At 45.9% G+C, this 16,917-nt stretch overlaps 1 protein-coding gene across 1 annotated transcript in view; it reads right to left on the reverse strand.

Annotated features, from left to right (window-relative positions):
• LOC135549443 (cell adhesion molecule 2-like) overlaps positions 1 to 16,917 on the reverse strand; it is a 1,019,298-nt gene that overhangs the window by 911,042 nt on the left and 91,339 nt on the right. The gene's annotated exons all lie outside the window — the stretch shown is intronic.

Here is a 16,917-nt window from a genome sequence, read left to right on the forward strand (position 1 = left end):
GAGTGTCTGTGTGTCTGAGTGTCTGTGTGTCTGTGTGTCTGAGTGTCTGAGTGTCTGAGTGTCTGAGTGTCTGAGTGTCTGAGTGTCTGTGTGTCTGAGTGTCTGAGTGTCTGAGTGTCTGAGTGTCTGTCTGGGTGTCTGGGTGTCTGTGTGTCTGAGTGTCTGAGTGTCTGAGTGTCTGAGTGTCTGTGTGTCTGAGTGTCTGAGTGTCTGTGTGTCTGAGTGTCTGAGTGTCTGAGTGTCTGAGTGTCTGAGTGTCTGTCTGGGTGTCTGGGTGTCTGTGTGTCTGAGTGTCTGAGTGTCTGTGTGTCTGAGTGTCTGTCTGGGTGTCTGGGTGTCTGTGTGTCTGAGTGTCTGAGTGTCTGTGTGTCTGTGTGTCTGTGTGTCTGAGTGTCTGGGTGTCTGGGTGTCTGAGTGTCTGAGTGTCTGAGTGTCTGAGTGTCTGAGTGTCTGTCTGAGTGTCTGTCTGAGTGTCTGAGTGTCTGAGTGTCTGTGTGTCTGTGTGTCTGTGTGTCTGAGTGTCTGGGTGTCTGGGTGTCTGAGTGTCTGAGTGTCTGAGTGTCTGAGTGTCTGAGTGTCTGTCTGGGTGTCTGGGTGTCTGTGTGTCTGAGTGTCTGAGTGTCTGTGTGTCTGAGTGTCTGTCTGGGTGTCTGGGTGTCTGTGTGTCTGAGTGTCTGAGTGTCTGTGTGTCTGTGTGTCTGTGTGTCTGAGTGTCTGAGTGTCTGGGTGTCTGAGTGTCTGGGTGTCTGGGTGTCTGAGTGTCTGAGTGTCTGTGTGTCTGTGTGTCTGTGTGTCTGAGTGTCTGAGTGTCTGAGTGTCTGAGTGTCTGGGTGTCTGAGTGTCTGAGTGTCTGAGTGTCTGTGTGTCTGAGTGTCTGTCTGTGTGTCTGTGTGTCTGTGTGTCTGTGTGTCTGAGTGTCTGGGTGTCTGAGTGTCTGTCTGTGTGTCTGAGTGTCTGAGTGTCTGTCTGTGTGTCTGAGTGTCTGAGTGTCTGAGTGTCTGTGTGTCTGAGTGTCTGAGTGTCTGTGTGTCTGTCTGTGTGTCTGAGTGTCTGAGTGTCTGAGTGTCTTAGTGTCTGTGTGTCTGGGTGTCTGAGTGTCTGTGTGTCTGTGTGTCTGGGTGTCTGAGTGTCTGTGTGTCTGTCTGTGTGTCTGAGTGTCTGAGTGTCTGAGTGTCTGAGTGTCTGAGTGTCTGTGTGTCTGAGTGTCTGTCTGTGTGTCTGTGTGTCTGTGTGTCTGTGTGTCTGAGTGTCTGGGTGTCTGAGTGTCTGTCTGTGTGTCTGAGTGTCTGAGTGTCTGTCTGTGTGTCTGAGTGTCTGAGTGTCTGAGTGTCTGTGTGTCTGAGTGTCTGAGTGTCTGTGTGTCTGTCTGTGTGTCTGAGTGTCTGAGTGTCTGAGTGTCTTAGTGTCTGAGTGTCTGTCTGAGTGTCTGAGTGTCTGAGTGTCTGAGTGTCTGTGTGTCTGAGTGTCTGAGTGTCTGAGTGTCTGTGTGTCTGAGTGTCTGAGTGTCTGTCTGAGTGTCTGAGTGTCTGAGTGTCTGAGTGTCTGTGTGTCTGAGTGTCTGTGTGTCTGAGTGTCTGAGTGTCTGAGTGTCTGTCTGTGTGTCTGAGTGTCTGAGTGTCTGTGTGTCTGAGTGTCTGAGTGTCTGTCTGAGTGTCTGAGTGTCTGAGTGTCTGAGTGTCTGTGTGTCTGAGTGTCTGTGTGTCTGTGTGTCTGGGTGTCTGAGTGTCTGTCTGAGTGTCTGAGTGTCTGAGTGTCTGTGTGTCTGAGTGTCTGTCTGAGTGTCTGTCTGTGTGTCTGAGTGTCTGTCTGAGTGTCTGAGTGTCTGGGTGTCTGAGTGTCTGTGTGTCTGGGTGTCTGAGTGTCTGTCTGTGTGTCTGAGTGTCTGAGTGTCTGTGTGTCTGAGTGTCTGAGTGTCTGTGTGTCTGAGTGTCTGTCTGTGTGTCTGGGTGTCTGTGTGTCTGTGTGTCTGAGTGTCTGTGTGTCTGAGTGTCTGTGTGTCTGAGTGTCTGAGTGTCTGTGTGTCTGAGTGTCTGTGTGTCTGAGTGTCTGTGTGTCTGAGTGTCTGAGTGTCTGAGTGTCTGAGTGTCTGAGTGTCTGGGTGTCTGTGTGTCTGAGTGTCTGAGTGTCTGAGTGTCTGAGTGTCTGTGTGTCTGAGTGTCTGTCTGAGTGTCTGAGTGTCTGTGTGTCTGAGTGTCTGTCTGAGTGTCTGAGTGTCTGGGTGTCTGAGTGTCTGTGTGTCTGGGTGTCTGAGTGTCTGTCTGTGTGTCTGAGTGTCTGAGTGTCTGTGTGTCTGAGTGTCTGAGTGTCTGTGTGTCTGAGTGTCTGTCTGTGTGTCTGAGTGTCTGTGTGTCTGAGTGTCTGTGTGTCTGAGTGTCTGAGTGTCTGTGTGTCTGAGTGTCTGTGTGTCTGAGTGTCTGTGTGTCTGAGTGTCTGTGTGTCTGAGTGTCTGTGTGTCTGAGTGTCTGAGTGTCTGAGTGTCTGAGTGTCTGTGTGTCTGAGTGTCTGAGTGTCTGTGTGTCTGAGTGTCTGAGTGTCTGTGTGTCTGTGTGTCTTAGTGTCTGAGTGTCTGTGTGTCTGTGTGTCTGAGTGTCTGTGTGTCTGTGTGTCTGGGTGTCTGAGTGTCTGTGTGTCTGTGTGTCTTAGTGTCTGAGTGTCTGAGTGTCTGTGTGTCTGTGTGTCTTAGTGTCTGTGTGTCTGTGTGTCTGAGTGTCTGAGTGTCTGGGTGTCTGGGTGTCTGAGTGTCTGTGTGTCTGTGTGTCTGTGTGTCTGAGTGTCTGTGTGTCTGAGTGTCTGTGTGTCTGAGTGTCTGAGTGTCTGAGTGTCTGAGTGTCTGAGTGTCTGTGTGTCTGTGTGTCTGAGTGTCTGGGTGTCTGGGTGTCTGAGTGTCTGAGTGTCTGTGTGTCTGAGTGTCTGTGTGTCTGAGTGTCTGTGTGTCTGAGTGTCTGAGTGTCTGTGTGTCTGAGTGTCTGAGTGTCTGAGTGTCTGAGTGTCTGAGTGTCTGAGTGTCTGTCTGTCTTAGTGTCTGAGTGTCTGTGTGTCTGTGTGTCTGAGTGTCTGAGTGTCTGGGTGTCTGGGTGTCTGAGTGTCTGTGTGTCTGGGTGTCTGAGTGTCTGTGTGTCTGTGTGTCTGAGTGTCTGAGTGTCTGTGTGTCTGAGTGTCTGTGTGTCTGAGTGTCTGAGTGTCTGAGTGTCTGAGTGTCTGAGTGTCTGTCTGGGTGTCTGAGTGTCTGAGTGTCTGAGTGTCTGTCTGGGTGTCTGAGTGTCTGTCTGTGTGTCTGTGTGTCTGAGTGTCTGTGTGTCTGAGTGTCTGAGTGTCTGAGTGTCTGAGTGTCTGTGTGTCTGTGTGTCTGAGTGTCTGAGTGTCTGAGTGTCTGGGTGTCTGGGTGTCTGAGTGTCTGAGTGTCTGTCTGTGTGTCTGAGTGTCTGAGTGTCTTAGTGTCTGAGTGTCTGAGTGTCTGTCTGGGTGTCTGAGTGTCTGTCTGTGTGTCTGTGTGTCTGTGTGTCTGTGTGTCTGAGTGTCTGTGTGTCTGAGTGTCTGGGTGTCTGAGTGTCTGTCTGTGTGTCTGAGTGTCTGAGTGTCTGAGTGTCTGTCTGTGTGTCTGAGTGTCTGTGTGTCTGAGTGTCTGTGTGTCTGAGTGTCTGAGTGTCTGTGTGTCTGGGTGTCTGAGTGTCTGTCTGGGTGTCTGAGTGTCTGGGTGTCTGAGTGTCTGTCTGGGTGTCTGAGTGTCTGAGTGTCTGTCTGGGTGTCTGAGTGTCTGTCTGTGTGTCTGAGTGTCTGAGTGTCTTAGTGTCTGAGTGTCTGAGTGTCTGTCTGGGTGTCTGAGTGTCTGAGTGTCTGTCTGGGTGTCTGAGTGTCTGTCTGTGTGTCTGAGTGTCTGAGTGTCTTAGTGTCTGAGTGTCTGAGTGTCTGTCTGGGTGTCTGAGTGTCTGTCTGTGTGTCTGTGTGTCTGTGTGTCTGTGTGTCTGAGTGTCTGTGTGTCTGAGTGTCTGGGTGTCTGAGTGTCTGTCTGTGTGTCTGAGTGTCTGAGTGTCTGAGTGTCTGTCTGTGTGTCTGAGTGTCTGTGTGTCTGAGTGTCTGTGTGTCTGAGTGTCTGAGTGTCTGGGTGTCTGAGTGTCTGAGTGTCTGAGTGTCTGTCTGGGTGTCTTAGTGTCTGTGTGTCTGAGTGTCTGATTATCTGAGTAGTAGAGTAGAGGTCTGTGAGAGCCAGAAATCTTGCTTGTTTGTAGGTGACCAAATACTTATTTTCCACCATAATTTGCAAATACATTCATAAAAACTCCTACAATGTGATTTTCTGGATACACTGTTCTACAAGCTGTACACTCACTACTTTACATTGTAGCAAAGTGTCATTTCTTCAGTGTTGTCACGTGAAAAGATATACTCAAATATTTACAAAAATGTGAGGGGTGTAGTCACTTTTGTGATATGCTGTATATCTCACTAGGTCGGGGCTTTTTAGTCTCCAAATATCCACTATTTCTAATGTGTCCATAATATTTGTGATTTCCTGAAGGGCACGGTGATGATAGTTTGTAGAGTGATTACCTTTACGGTCCATTGAGGTACTTAACACTCTGTTATAGTCTCCCATTGTAATGATTTGATCATTTGTTGCCTGTAAGTTCAAGAAATTGGTATATATATTGTAGAAGTATAGATCATCCAGATCTTGACCTTATAGATTAATGAGCCAAATCTGTTTTTCCATCTATTTTCATATTTAAAAAGATCCAACGTCCTTGCGAATCATTCCTGACTATTTTCACATTCAGATAGAAATGTTTGTTTAATTAATATCATCACACCCTTTGAGTCCCTTTGTCCATGAGAGAAAATGATTTCACCACCCCATTCCTTTTATCCACACAACTTCATCTAAGGATGTAGAGTGAGTTTCCTGTAAACAACTTCATCTAAGGATGTAGAGTGAGTTTCCTGTAAACAACTTCATCCAAGAATGTAGAGTGAGTTTCCTGTAAACAACTTCATCCAGGAATGTAGAGTGAGTTTCCTGTAAACAACTTCATCCAGGAATTGTCAGGACCCGGTTACGAACCTGGGTCTCCGGAGTGATAAACAGTCACTTAACCAACTGAGCCACGAATAGTCAGCAGAACCCAGAAGATGAGGCAGACACAGCAGTACTTAAGACGGTGTATTTAATAAAGTAAAAAAGGAGAAGTCCTTCAATACAAAAATGGTAAATCCAAAAGGTGGTAGGAATAGCACAAAAAAGCCTTAAGAGATACTCAAAAACAAAAACAGAATTCCACAAGAGCATCCACCGGAATCGACAAGAATACACAGAACACTAGGGCTGGGTGCTAACATACAAACACAGAGCACAGAACTGAGGGAAACTAAGGGTTTAAATACAATCAGGGAAAAACGAGGCACAGGTGCAAATAATAATGGGGAACAAGGGAAAAAACATAAGGTCAAAAAGCACAATGGGGGCATCTAGTGACCAAAACCCGGAACAACCCTGGCCAAATCCTGACAGAATCCCCCCTAGGAACGGCTCCTGACGTTCCTACCAGCTCTCTCAGGGTGGAGGGCCCTGAACTGACGAATGAGGTCAGGGTCCAGGATGTCTTTGGCAGGAACCCAGGAGCGCTCCTCGGGACCGTAGCCTTCCCAGTCCACCAGATACTGCCAGGACCGCTGCACCCGGCGGGAATCCAGTATCCGATGGACGGTATAAGCCGGCTGGCCTCCAATGACACGAGGGGGAGGTCTGTCTGCCGGGACAAGGGGAGAAAAAACAACAGGTTTTAACAATGAAACGTGAAATGTGGGATTAATCTTAAGGGATCTGGGTAAGTGTAGGCGATAAGAAACTGGGTTAACTCTCCTGGCAACCTTGAAGGGACCGATGTATTTTTGGGACAGCTTGCGAGACTCCACCCGTAGAGGTAAGTCTCTTGTGGAGAGCCAGACTCTCTGGCCGGGGCGCAGGGTAGGCCCGGGACGGCGACGTCTGTTGGCTTGTTGTTGGTACCTCTGTGAGGAACGCATAAGATTAAGACGGGTCTTCCTCCACATAAGCCGACAGCGTCTGACGAACTTCAAGGCTGAAGGCACTCTGACTTCTGCCTCCTGGTCCGGGAACAATGGAGGAGCATAGCCAAACTGACACTCGTGCGGGGACATACCAGTGGAGGAGGAGCGCAAGGTGTTGTGCGCGTATTCGGCCCAAACAATAAAGGATGACCATGTGGACGGGTTGTCACGAGTCATACATCGGAGGGTGGTTTCCAGCTCTTGATTCATCCTCTCTGTTTGGCCGTTGGACTCCGGATGGTACCCTGAAGATAGACTGGCAGAAGCCCCCATGAGTTGGCAGAAGGCCTTCCAAAACCTTGAGGCGAACTGGGGACCTCTGTCAGAAACCATATCTTGAGGAATGCCGAAGACTCGGAACACATGATTAATTACCAACTCAGCCGTTTCCTTGGCAGAAGGTAACTTAGTCAGAGGAACGAACCTGGCCGCCTTTGAAAACCTGTCGATTATGACTAGGATAGTAGTATTGCCATGGGATGGAGGAAGTCCAGTAATAAAGTCCAATGAGATATGGGACCAGGGTCTGTGGGGAACAGGTAAAGGGTGAAGGAGTCCTTGAGGGCGGAGGTGAGAAGATTTGCCCTGGCAACACACGGGACAGGCATTGACGAAAGTGGCAACGTCTTCTCTTATGGTAGGCCACCAGAACTTACGCTGGATGAACTCCAAGGTGCGACCTACGCCCGGATGACAGGTGAGGCGAGAGGAGTGCCCCCACAGAAGGACCTGAGTCCTCACTGCCTTGGGGACAAACAACCGATTGGCAGGACCTCCTTTCGGGTCCGGTTCGCTAGCTTGAGCACGTCTCACGGTATCCTCAACTTGCCACGAGATCGGAGCCACAATCTTAGCAGCAGGAAGGACAGGCATGTCCGTGTCATCTCGAATGGCAGGAGCGTAGACTCGGGACAGGGCATCCGGTTTGAGATTCTTCGACCCGGGCCGATAGGTGAGGATAAACTGGAATCGATTGAAGAAACGAGACCATCTAGCTTGTCTAGAGTTCAACCGCTTCGCCTGCTGGATATACTCCAGATTCTTGTGGTCCGTAAGCACTTGAAACGGGTGAGAAGCCCCCTCGAGCCAGTGTCTCCATTCCTTCAATGCCATCTTAACCGCTAGGAGTTCACGATCCCTCACATCGTAGTTCCTCTCAGTCGGGGTAAGCCGGTGTGAGAAGAAAGTGCACGGATGAAGCTTCTTGTCTTCACCCCTCTGAGACAGGACAGCTCCAACACCAACCTCTGATGCGTCTACCTCCACCACAAATGGTTCATCCGTAGTCGGTAGTATCAGGATGGGAGCAGAGAGAACGCGCTGCTTGAGTCCTTGGAAGGCCGTCTCAGCTTCTCTTCCCCACAAAAACCTTGCATTGCCACCCTTGGTTAAAGCTGAGAGAGGGGCTGCCACCAAGCTGAAGTTCTTGATGAACTTGCGGTAAAAGTTTGTGAAGCCCAGGAAACGCTGAACTTCCTTAACGGATTTGGGGGTGGGCCAATCCGCTACCGCCCCTACCTTCCTGGGGTCCATTTGGACTCGACCGGGTTCCACTACAAATCCCAGGAATTGTACTCGGGATGAATGGAATTCACATTTTTCCGGCTTAACGTACAGATGGCTGTCCAGGAGGCGTTTGAGTACTTGTCTGACATGCTTAGTGTGTTCTTGAAGGGAGCTCGAAAAGATGAGGATGTCATCCAAGTAAACGAACACAAATATGTTAAGCATATCCCTAAGCACATCGTTTATGAGCGCTTGGAACACCGCTGGGGCGTTGGTCAGGCCGAAGGGCATCACCAAGTATTCATAGTGACCAGTAGGCGTGTTGAAAGCGGTCTTCCACTCGTCACCAGGTCTGATCCGCACAAGATGGTATGCGTTCCGCAGGTCAAGCTTAGTGAAAACAACTGCTTCCTGGAGCAGCTCGAAGGCTGTGGCCATAAGGGGTAGCGGGTAACGGTTACAGACGGTTATGGCATTGAGTCCCCGGTAGTCGATGCAAGGACGTAATCCACCGTCTTTCTTGGCCACAAAGAAAAACCCTGCTCCCGCCGGGGAGGTGGATGGACGCATGAGGCCTGCTTCCAGAGCGTCCTTGATGTAGGTATCCATAGCAGCTCGTTCGGGTGGAGATAGGGAAAAGATCCGACCCCTGGGGGGGCAAGTGCCCGGAAACAGGTCGATGGGGCAATCGTAAGGTCTATGGGGTGGTAGCATGGTGGCCCTCTGTTTGCTAAACACCAGTTTGAGGTCATGGTAACACTCTGGAACTCGGGTCAGGTCGATGGATTCTAAAGACTCGGGAGTAGAACTCGGGGAATTCTGGAAAATACAAGTAGCTTGGCACGTAGGACCCCACTGCTTGATAGTGCCCACAGACCAGTCGATGTGAGGGTTATGGCTGTGAAGCCAGGGGTATCCAAGGACGAGAGGGAACTCGGAACAGGAGATCAAATGAAAGTTCATCAATTCCTGGTGTTGTGATACTGAAAGTCGCAAGGAGGTAGTGACATGAGTGACAAGTCCAGATCCCAAAGGGCTTCCATCCAATGTAGTGACCCTCATGGGTTCACTTAGAGGTTCAGAGGGAACGCCATTCTCCTTCGCCCAGACACCATCCATGAAGTTACCTGCGGCTCCAGAGTCTACCAAGGCTTGAAGGTGAAGCTTGTGGTTGTCCCAGGAGAGGGTGACTGGAATGAGCAGACGGGAGTTGGACGGATGGGAGGAGGTTATGTTTCCCGTTACAGTTCCCCCCGGTCTGTACGGGACAGAGCGTTTCCCTGGAGCCCGGGACACGTGGAACGGAAATGGCCCGGTTTGCCGCAATATAGACAGCTTCACTCCCTCATCCGGTGGTCTCTCTCAGCCTGGGAGATGCGTCCAATCTGCATGGGTTCCGATGGAGCCAGCGAGGATAAAGGTGGGGACTCGGAGCTGGGACTGATAGGGGCTAGAGGTCTACGGTTGAGTTCTCTCTCTCTCAGACGCTGGTCAATGCGTGAGGCCAACTTGATCAGGGACTCGAGATTGTCCGGTGGTTCCCGAGTGGCCAGTTCATCTTGGATAGTGTCGGAAAGGCCTTTCAGAAAGCACACCGTGAGCGCCTCGTTGTTCCAGCCACTTGCTGCTGCCACCGTGCGGAACTGGATGGCATAGTCCGTCACGCTGCGCCAACCTTGGTGGAGAGTCAGGAGCTGTTTGGCTGAGTCAGAATCACTGCTTGGGCCTTGAAACACTCGTTTGAATTCCTCAGCAAAGGCAGAGTAGCTGGCACAGCAGGAACTATGGGCATCCCACACAGCAGTAGCCCAGGCCAGGACTTTTTCCGACAGCAGGGTGATGATATAAGCGATCTTAGACCGGTCGGTGGGAAACGACGAGGGTTGTAGCTCAAAGGAGAGAGAACATTGGGTGAGAAACCCTTTACAAGCACTTGGATCACCTGAGAACCGTTGGGGAGGTGGAAGACGAGATTCAGCCAGGGGGTTAACTGCCATGGGTACGTGAATCTGAGGTACTGGGACGGGAACTGTTGCCGGGGTAAGACGATCAGATATTTGCTTAATGGAAGTCAGCATCTCCGACAGAAGATGAGAATGTCTAGCCATTAAGGCCTCTTGCTGAACCAGGGCGGCTTCGTGGCGTTGGACAGTCTCATGGTGGTGGGACAGCATGGCAAAAAGGTCCTGGGAACTGGCTGCCTCTGGGTTCATTTATGGCTCTGTGTTTCTGTCAGGACCCGGTTACGAACCTGGGTCTCCGGAGTGATAAACAGTCACTTAACCAACTGAGCCACGAATAGTCAGCAGAACCCAGAAGATGAGGCAGACACAGCAGTACTTAAGACGGTGTATTTAATAAAGTAAAAAAGGAGAAGTCCTTCAATACAAAAATGGTAAATCCAAAAGGTGGTAGGAATAGCACAAAAAAGCCTTAAGAGATACTCAAAAACAAAAACAGAATTCCACAAGAGCATCCACCGGAATCGACAAGAATACACAGAACACTAGGGCTGGGTGCTAACATACAAACACAGAGCACAGAACTGAGGGAAACTAAGGGTTTAAATACAATCAGGGAAAAACGAGGCACAGGTGCAAATAATAATGGGGAACAAGGGAAAAAACATAAGGTCAAAAAGCACAATGGGGGCATCTAGTGACCAAAACCCGGAACAACCCTGGCCAAATCCTGACAGGAATGTAGAGTGAGTTTCCTGTAAACAACTTCATCTAAGAATGTAGAGTAGAGTTTCCTGTAAACATTATATGTAATATTCCTTTTCTTTTATCCACGTAAAGACTGATCTTCTTTTTTTATAATCCGCTAAACCGTTACAATTATAACTGGCTATACTTATTTCACCCCTGTTAAGGGAATTTTTATCAACAATGACTAATTATGTATACATTTCAATCAGGACTGACTAATCAGAATATTATGTTACTGTATATGTACTAATCAGAATACTATTATGTTACTGTATATGTACTAATCAGAATACTATTATGTTACTGTATATGTACTAATCAGAATACTATTGTTACTGTATATGTACTAATCAGAATACTATTATGTTACTGTATATGTACTAATCAGAATACTACATGTCACTGTATATGTACTAATCAGAATACTACATGTTACTGTATATGTACTAATCAGAATACTATTATGTTACTGTATATGTACGAATCAGAATAAAATTATGTACTGTATATGTACTAATAAGAATACTATTATGTTACTGTATATGTACTAATCAGAATACTAGTGTATTACTGTATATGTACTAATCAGAATACTATTATGTTACTGTATATGTACTAATCAGAATACTACATGTCACTGTATATGTACTAATCAGAATACTATTATGTTACTGTATATGTACTAATCAGAATACTATTATGTTACTGTATATGTATGAATTTTCTTTTCAATCTTAGTACTGAATATAATGTGTGTAAATATAATCAAGAATTAGAACAATGACTGTCTGTTCCTTGGTAGAAATGAATGAACTTATCTTCAGACTGGCTAGAATGCTTATCTACACCGGAAAACCTTGGCTCAGTCATAAATGATATTAAATTGGTGGGAGACGATGTGGGAAGGCTTGAGATACAGCCTTTGTACCAGGGTGGGAGACGATGTGGGAAGGCTTGAGATACAGCCTTTGTACCAGGGTGGGAGACGATGTGTGAAGGCTTGAGATACAGCCTTTGTACCAGGGTGGGAGACGATGTGGGAAGGCTTGAGATACAGCCTTTGTACCAGGGTGGGAGACGATGTGGGAAGGCTTGAGATACGGCCTTTGTACCAGGGTGGGAGACGATGTGTGAAGGCTTGAGATACGGCATTTGTACCAGGGTGGGAGACGATGTGTGAAGGCTTGAGATACGGCCTTTGTACCAGGGTGTGAGACGATGTGTGAAGGCTAGAGATACAGCCTTTGTACCAGGGTGGGAGACGATGTGGGAAGGCTGGAGATACAGCCTTTGTACCAGGGTGGGAGACGATGTGGGAAGGCTTGAGATACGGCCTTTGTACCAGGGTGGGAGACGATGTGTGAAGGCTTGAGATACGGCCTTTGTACCAGGGTGGGAGACGATGTGTGAAGGCTTGAGATACGGCCTTTGTACCAGGGTGGGAGACGATGTGGGAAGGCTTGAGATACAGCCTTTGTACCAGGGTGGGAGACGATGTGGGAAGGCTTGAGATACAGCCTTTGTACCAGGGTGGGAGACGATGTGGGAAGGCTTGAGATACAGCCTTTGTACCAGGGTGTGAGACGATGTGTGAAGGCTAGAGATACAGCCTTTGTACCAGGGTGGGAGACGATGTGGGAAGGCTGGAGATACAGCCTTTGTACCAGGGTGGGAGACGATGTGGGAAGGCTTGAGATACAGCCTTTGTACCAGGGTGGGAGACGATGTGTGAAGGCTTGAGATACGGCCTTTGTACCAGGGTGGGAGACGATGTGGGAAGGCTTGAGATACAGCCTTTGTACCAGGGTGGGAGACGACGTGTGAAGGCTTGAGATACAGCCTTTGTACCAGGGTGGGAGACGATGTGGGAAGGCTTGAGACACAGCCTTTGTACCAGGGTGGGAGACGATGTGGGAAGGCTGGAGATACAGCCTTTGTACCAGGGTGGGAGACGATGTGGGAAGGCTTGAGATACAGCCTTTGTACCAGGGTGGGAGACGATGTGTGAAGGCTTGAGATACAGCCTTTGTACCAGGGTGGGAGACGATGTGGGAAGGCTTGAGATACAGCCTTTGTACCAGGGTGGGAGACGATGTGGGAAGGCTTGAGATACATCCTTTGTACCAGGGTGGGAGAAGAGACGGGACAGTTCGAAAACTAATGACGTCATTTTCAGTTTATAACCTGTGGTAACCTGTATCGTGTTCAGTACTCTCGTGAATAAACTCTGCTGCTTGACTTTAAGACTGTCCATTATTATTGAATAAGGGTCTTACAAATCATCATGAATTGACAGAGTGTTTCATTTTAATTGGGTGTTAAAACATAGTTATTTAATTCCTGCAACAAACTCTTACTATAACTAGACCATAACTGGCTATACTTATTTCACCCCTTACTATAACTAGACTATAACTGGCTATACTTATTTCACACCTTACTATAACTAGACTCTAACTGGCTATACTTATTTCACCCCTTACTATAACTAGACTATAACTGGCTATACTTATTTCACCCCTTACTATAACTAGACTATAACTGGCTATACTTATTTCACCCCTTACTATAACTAGACTATAACTGGCTATACTTATTTCACCCCTAACTATAACTGGCTATACTTATTTCACCCCTAACTATAACTGGCTATACTTATTTCACCCCTAACTATAACTGGCTATACTTATTTCACCCCTTACTATAACTAGACTATAACTGGTTATACTTATTTCACCCCTTCCTATAACTGGCTATACTTATTTCACCCCTAACTATAACTAGACTATAACTGGCTATACTTATTTCACCCCTTACTATAACTGGCTATACTTATTTCACCCCTTACTATAACTAGACCATAACTGGCTATACTTATTTCACCCCTTACTAAAACTAGACTATAGCTGGCTATACTTATTTCACCCCTTACTATAACTGGCTATACTTATTTCACCCCTTACTATAACTAGACCATAACTGGCTATACTTATTTCACCCCTTACTATAACTAGACTATAGCTGGCTATACTTATTTCACCCCTTACGATAACTGTCTATACTTATTTCACCCCTTACTAAAACTATACTATAACTGGCTATACTTATTTCACCCCTTACTATAACTATACTATAACTCGCTATACTTATTTCACCCCTTACTATAACTAGACCATAACTGGCTATACTTATTTCACCCCTAACTATAACTGGCTATACTTATTTCACCCCTTACTATAACTAGACTATAACTGGCTATACTTATTTCACCCCTAACTATAACTAGACTATAACTGGCTATACTTATTTCACCCCTTACTATAACTGGCTATACTTATTTCACCCCTTACTATAACTAGACCATAACTGGCTATACTTATTTCACCCCTTACTAAAACTAGACTATAGCTGGCTATACTTATTTCACCCCTTACTATAACTGGCTATACTTATTTCACCCCTTACTATAACTAGACCATAACTGGCTATACTTATTTCACCCCTTACTATAACTAGACTATAGCTGGCTATACTTATTTCACCCCTTACGATAACTGTCTATACTTATTTCACCCCTTACTAAAACTATACTATAACTGGCTATACTTATATCACCCCTTACTATAACTATACTATAACTCGCTATACTTATTTCACCCCTTACTATAACTAGACCATAACTGGCTATACTTATTTCACCCCTAACTATAACTGGCTATACTTATTTCACCCCTTACTATAACTAGACTATAACTGGCTATACTTATTTCACCCCTTACTATAACTAGACTATAACTGGCTATACTTATTTCACCCCTAACTATAACTGGCTATACTTATTTCACCCCTTACTATAACTAGACTATAACTGGCTATACTTATTTCACCCCTTACTATAACTAGACTATAACTGGCTATACTTATTTCACCCCTAACTATAACTGGCTATACTTATTTCACCCCTTACTATAACTAGACTATAACTGTCTATACTTATTTCACCCATTACTATAACTATACTATAACTGGCTATACTTATTTCACCCCTTACTATAACTGGTTATACTTATTTCACCCCTTACTATAACTAGACTATAACTGTCTATACCTATTCCACCCCTTACTATAACTGTCTATACTTATTTCACCCCTTACTATAACTAGACTATAACTGTCTATACTTATTTCACCCCTTACTATAACTAGACTCTAACTGGCTATAATTATTTCACCCCTTACTATAACTAGACTATAACTGGTTATACTTATTTCACCCCTTACTATAACTAGACTATAACTGGCTATACTTATTTCACCCCTTACTATAACTAGACTATAACTGGCTATACTTATTTCACCCCTTACTATAACTAGACTATAACTGGCTATACTTATTTCACCCCTTACTATAACTAGACTATAACTGGTTATACTTATTTCACCCCTTACTATAACTAGACTATAACTGGTTATATTTATTTCACCCCTTACTATAACTAGACTATAACTGGCTATACTTATTTCACCCCTTACTATAACTAGACTATAACTGGCTATACTTATTTCACCCCTAACTATAACTAGACTATAACTGGCTATACTTATTTCACCCCTTACTATAACTGGCTATACTTATTTCACCCCTAACTATAACTAGACTATAACTGGCTATACTTATTTCACCCCTTACTATAACTGTCTATACTTATTTCACCCCTTACTATAACTAGACTATAACTGCCTATACTTATTTCACCCCTTACTATAACTCGACTATAACTGGCTATACTTATTTCACCCCTTACTATAACTAGACTATAACTGGCTATACTTATTTCACCCCTTACTATAACTAGACTATAACTGGCTATACTTATTTCACCCCTTACTATAACTAGACTATAACTGGCTATACTTATTTCACCCCTTACTATAACTAGACTATAACTGGCTATACTTATTTCACACCTTACTATAACTGGCTATACTTATTTCACCCCTAACTATAACTAGACTATAACTGGCTATACTTATTTCACCCCTTACTATAACTGTCTATACTTATTTCACCCCTTACTATAACTAGACTATAACTGGCTATACTTATTTCACCCCTTACTATAACTAGACTATAACTGGCTATACTTATTTCACCCCTTACTATAACTAGACCATAACTGTCTATACTCATTTCACCCCTTAATATAACTAGATACTATTGACCATAATTAGTGCTTGTAAAGTTACTGCAATATGAGGTATAAAGGCGGTCAAAATAGAGATTTCAAATGTCTGATATTTTGAATTCAAGAAATAGGTTCTAGCAATATGTTTTATTCCCTTGGTTGTTGCCTGTGAGCCACAGATGGTAAAACATGTTGTCAAGATATTATGTGTCTAGTAAAACTCAGTAGGTTGTGTTATATTGGATGTGATTTAGTGACAGTGTCTATATGTGTAGTAGATCTCAGTAGGTTGATGTGTGTTATATTGGATGTGATTTAGTGACAGTGTCTATATGTGTAGTAGATCTCAGTAGGTTGATGTGTGTTATATTGGATGTGATTTAGTGACAGTGTCTATATGTGTAGTAGATCTCAGTAGGTTGATGTGTGTTATAATGGATGTGATTTAGTCACAGTGTCTATATGTGTAGTAGATCTCAGTAGGTTGTGTTATATTGGATGTGATTTAGTGACAGTGTCTATATGTGTCGTAGATCTTAGTAGGTTTATGTGTGTTATATTGGATGTGATTTAGTGACAGTGTCTATATGTGTCGTAGATCTCGCCTCCCTGCGGACCTGGCATCCTTTCACTCCCTCCTCTCTACATTTTCCTCCTCTGTCTCTGCTGCTAAAGCCACTTTCTACCACTCTAAATTCCAAGCATCTGCCTCTAACCCTAGGAAGCTCTTTGCCACCTTCTCCTCCCTCCTGAATCCTCCTCCCCCTCCCCCCCCCCTCCTCCCTCTCTGCAGATGACTTCGTCAACCATTTTGAAAAGAAGGTCGACGACATCCGATCCTCGTTTGCTAAGTCAAACGACACCGCTGGTTCTGCTCACACTGCCCTACCCTGTGCTCTGACCTCTTTCTCCCCTCTCTCTCCAGATGAAATCTCGCTTCTTGTGACGGCCGGCCGCCCAACAACCTGCCCGCTCGACCCTATCCCCTCCTCTCTCCTCCAGACCATTTCCGGGGACCTTCTCCCTTACCTCACCTCGCTCATCAACTCATCCCTGACCGCTGGCTACGTCCCTTCCGTCTTCAAGAGAGCGAGAGTTGCACCCCTTCTGAAGAAACCTACACTCGATCCCTCCGATGTCAACAACTACAGACCAGTATCCCTTCTTTCTTTTCTCTCCAAAACTCTTGAACGTGCCGTCCTTGGCCAGCTCTCCCTCTATCTCTCTCAGAATGACCTTCTTGATCCAAATCAGTCAGGTTTCAAGACTAGTCATTCAACTGAGACTGCTCTTCTCTGCATCACGGAGGCGCTCCGCACTGCTAAAGCTAACTCTCTCTCCTCTGCTCTCATCCTTCTAGACCTATCGGCTGCCTTCGATACTGTGAACCATCAGATCCTCCTCTCCACCCTCTCCGAGTTGGGCATCTCCGGCGCGGCCCACGCTTG

This window comes from Oncorhynchus masou, chromosome 12 (genome assembly GCF_036934945.1).
Source record: "Oncorhynchus masou masou isolate Uvic2021 chromosome 12, UVic_Omas_1.1, whole genome shotgun sequence".
Taxonomy (NCBI): Eukaryota; Metazoa; Chordata; class Actinopteri; order Salmoniformes; family Salmonidae; genus Oncorhynchus; species Oncorhynchus masou.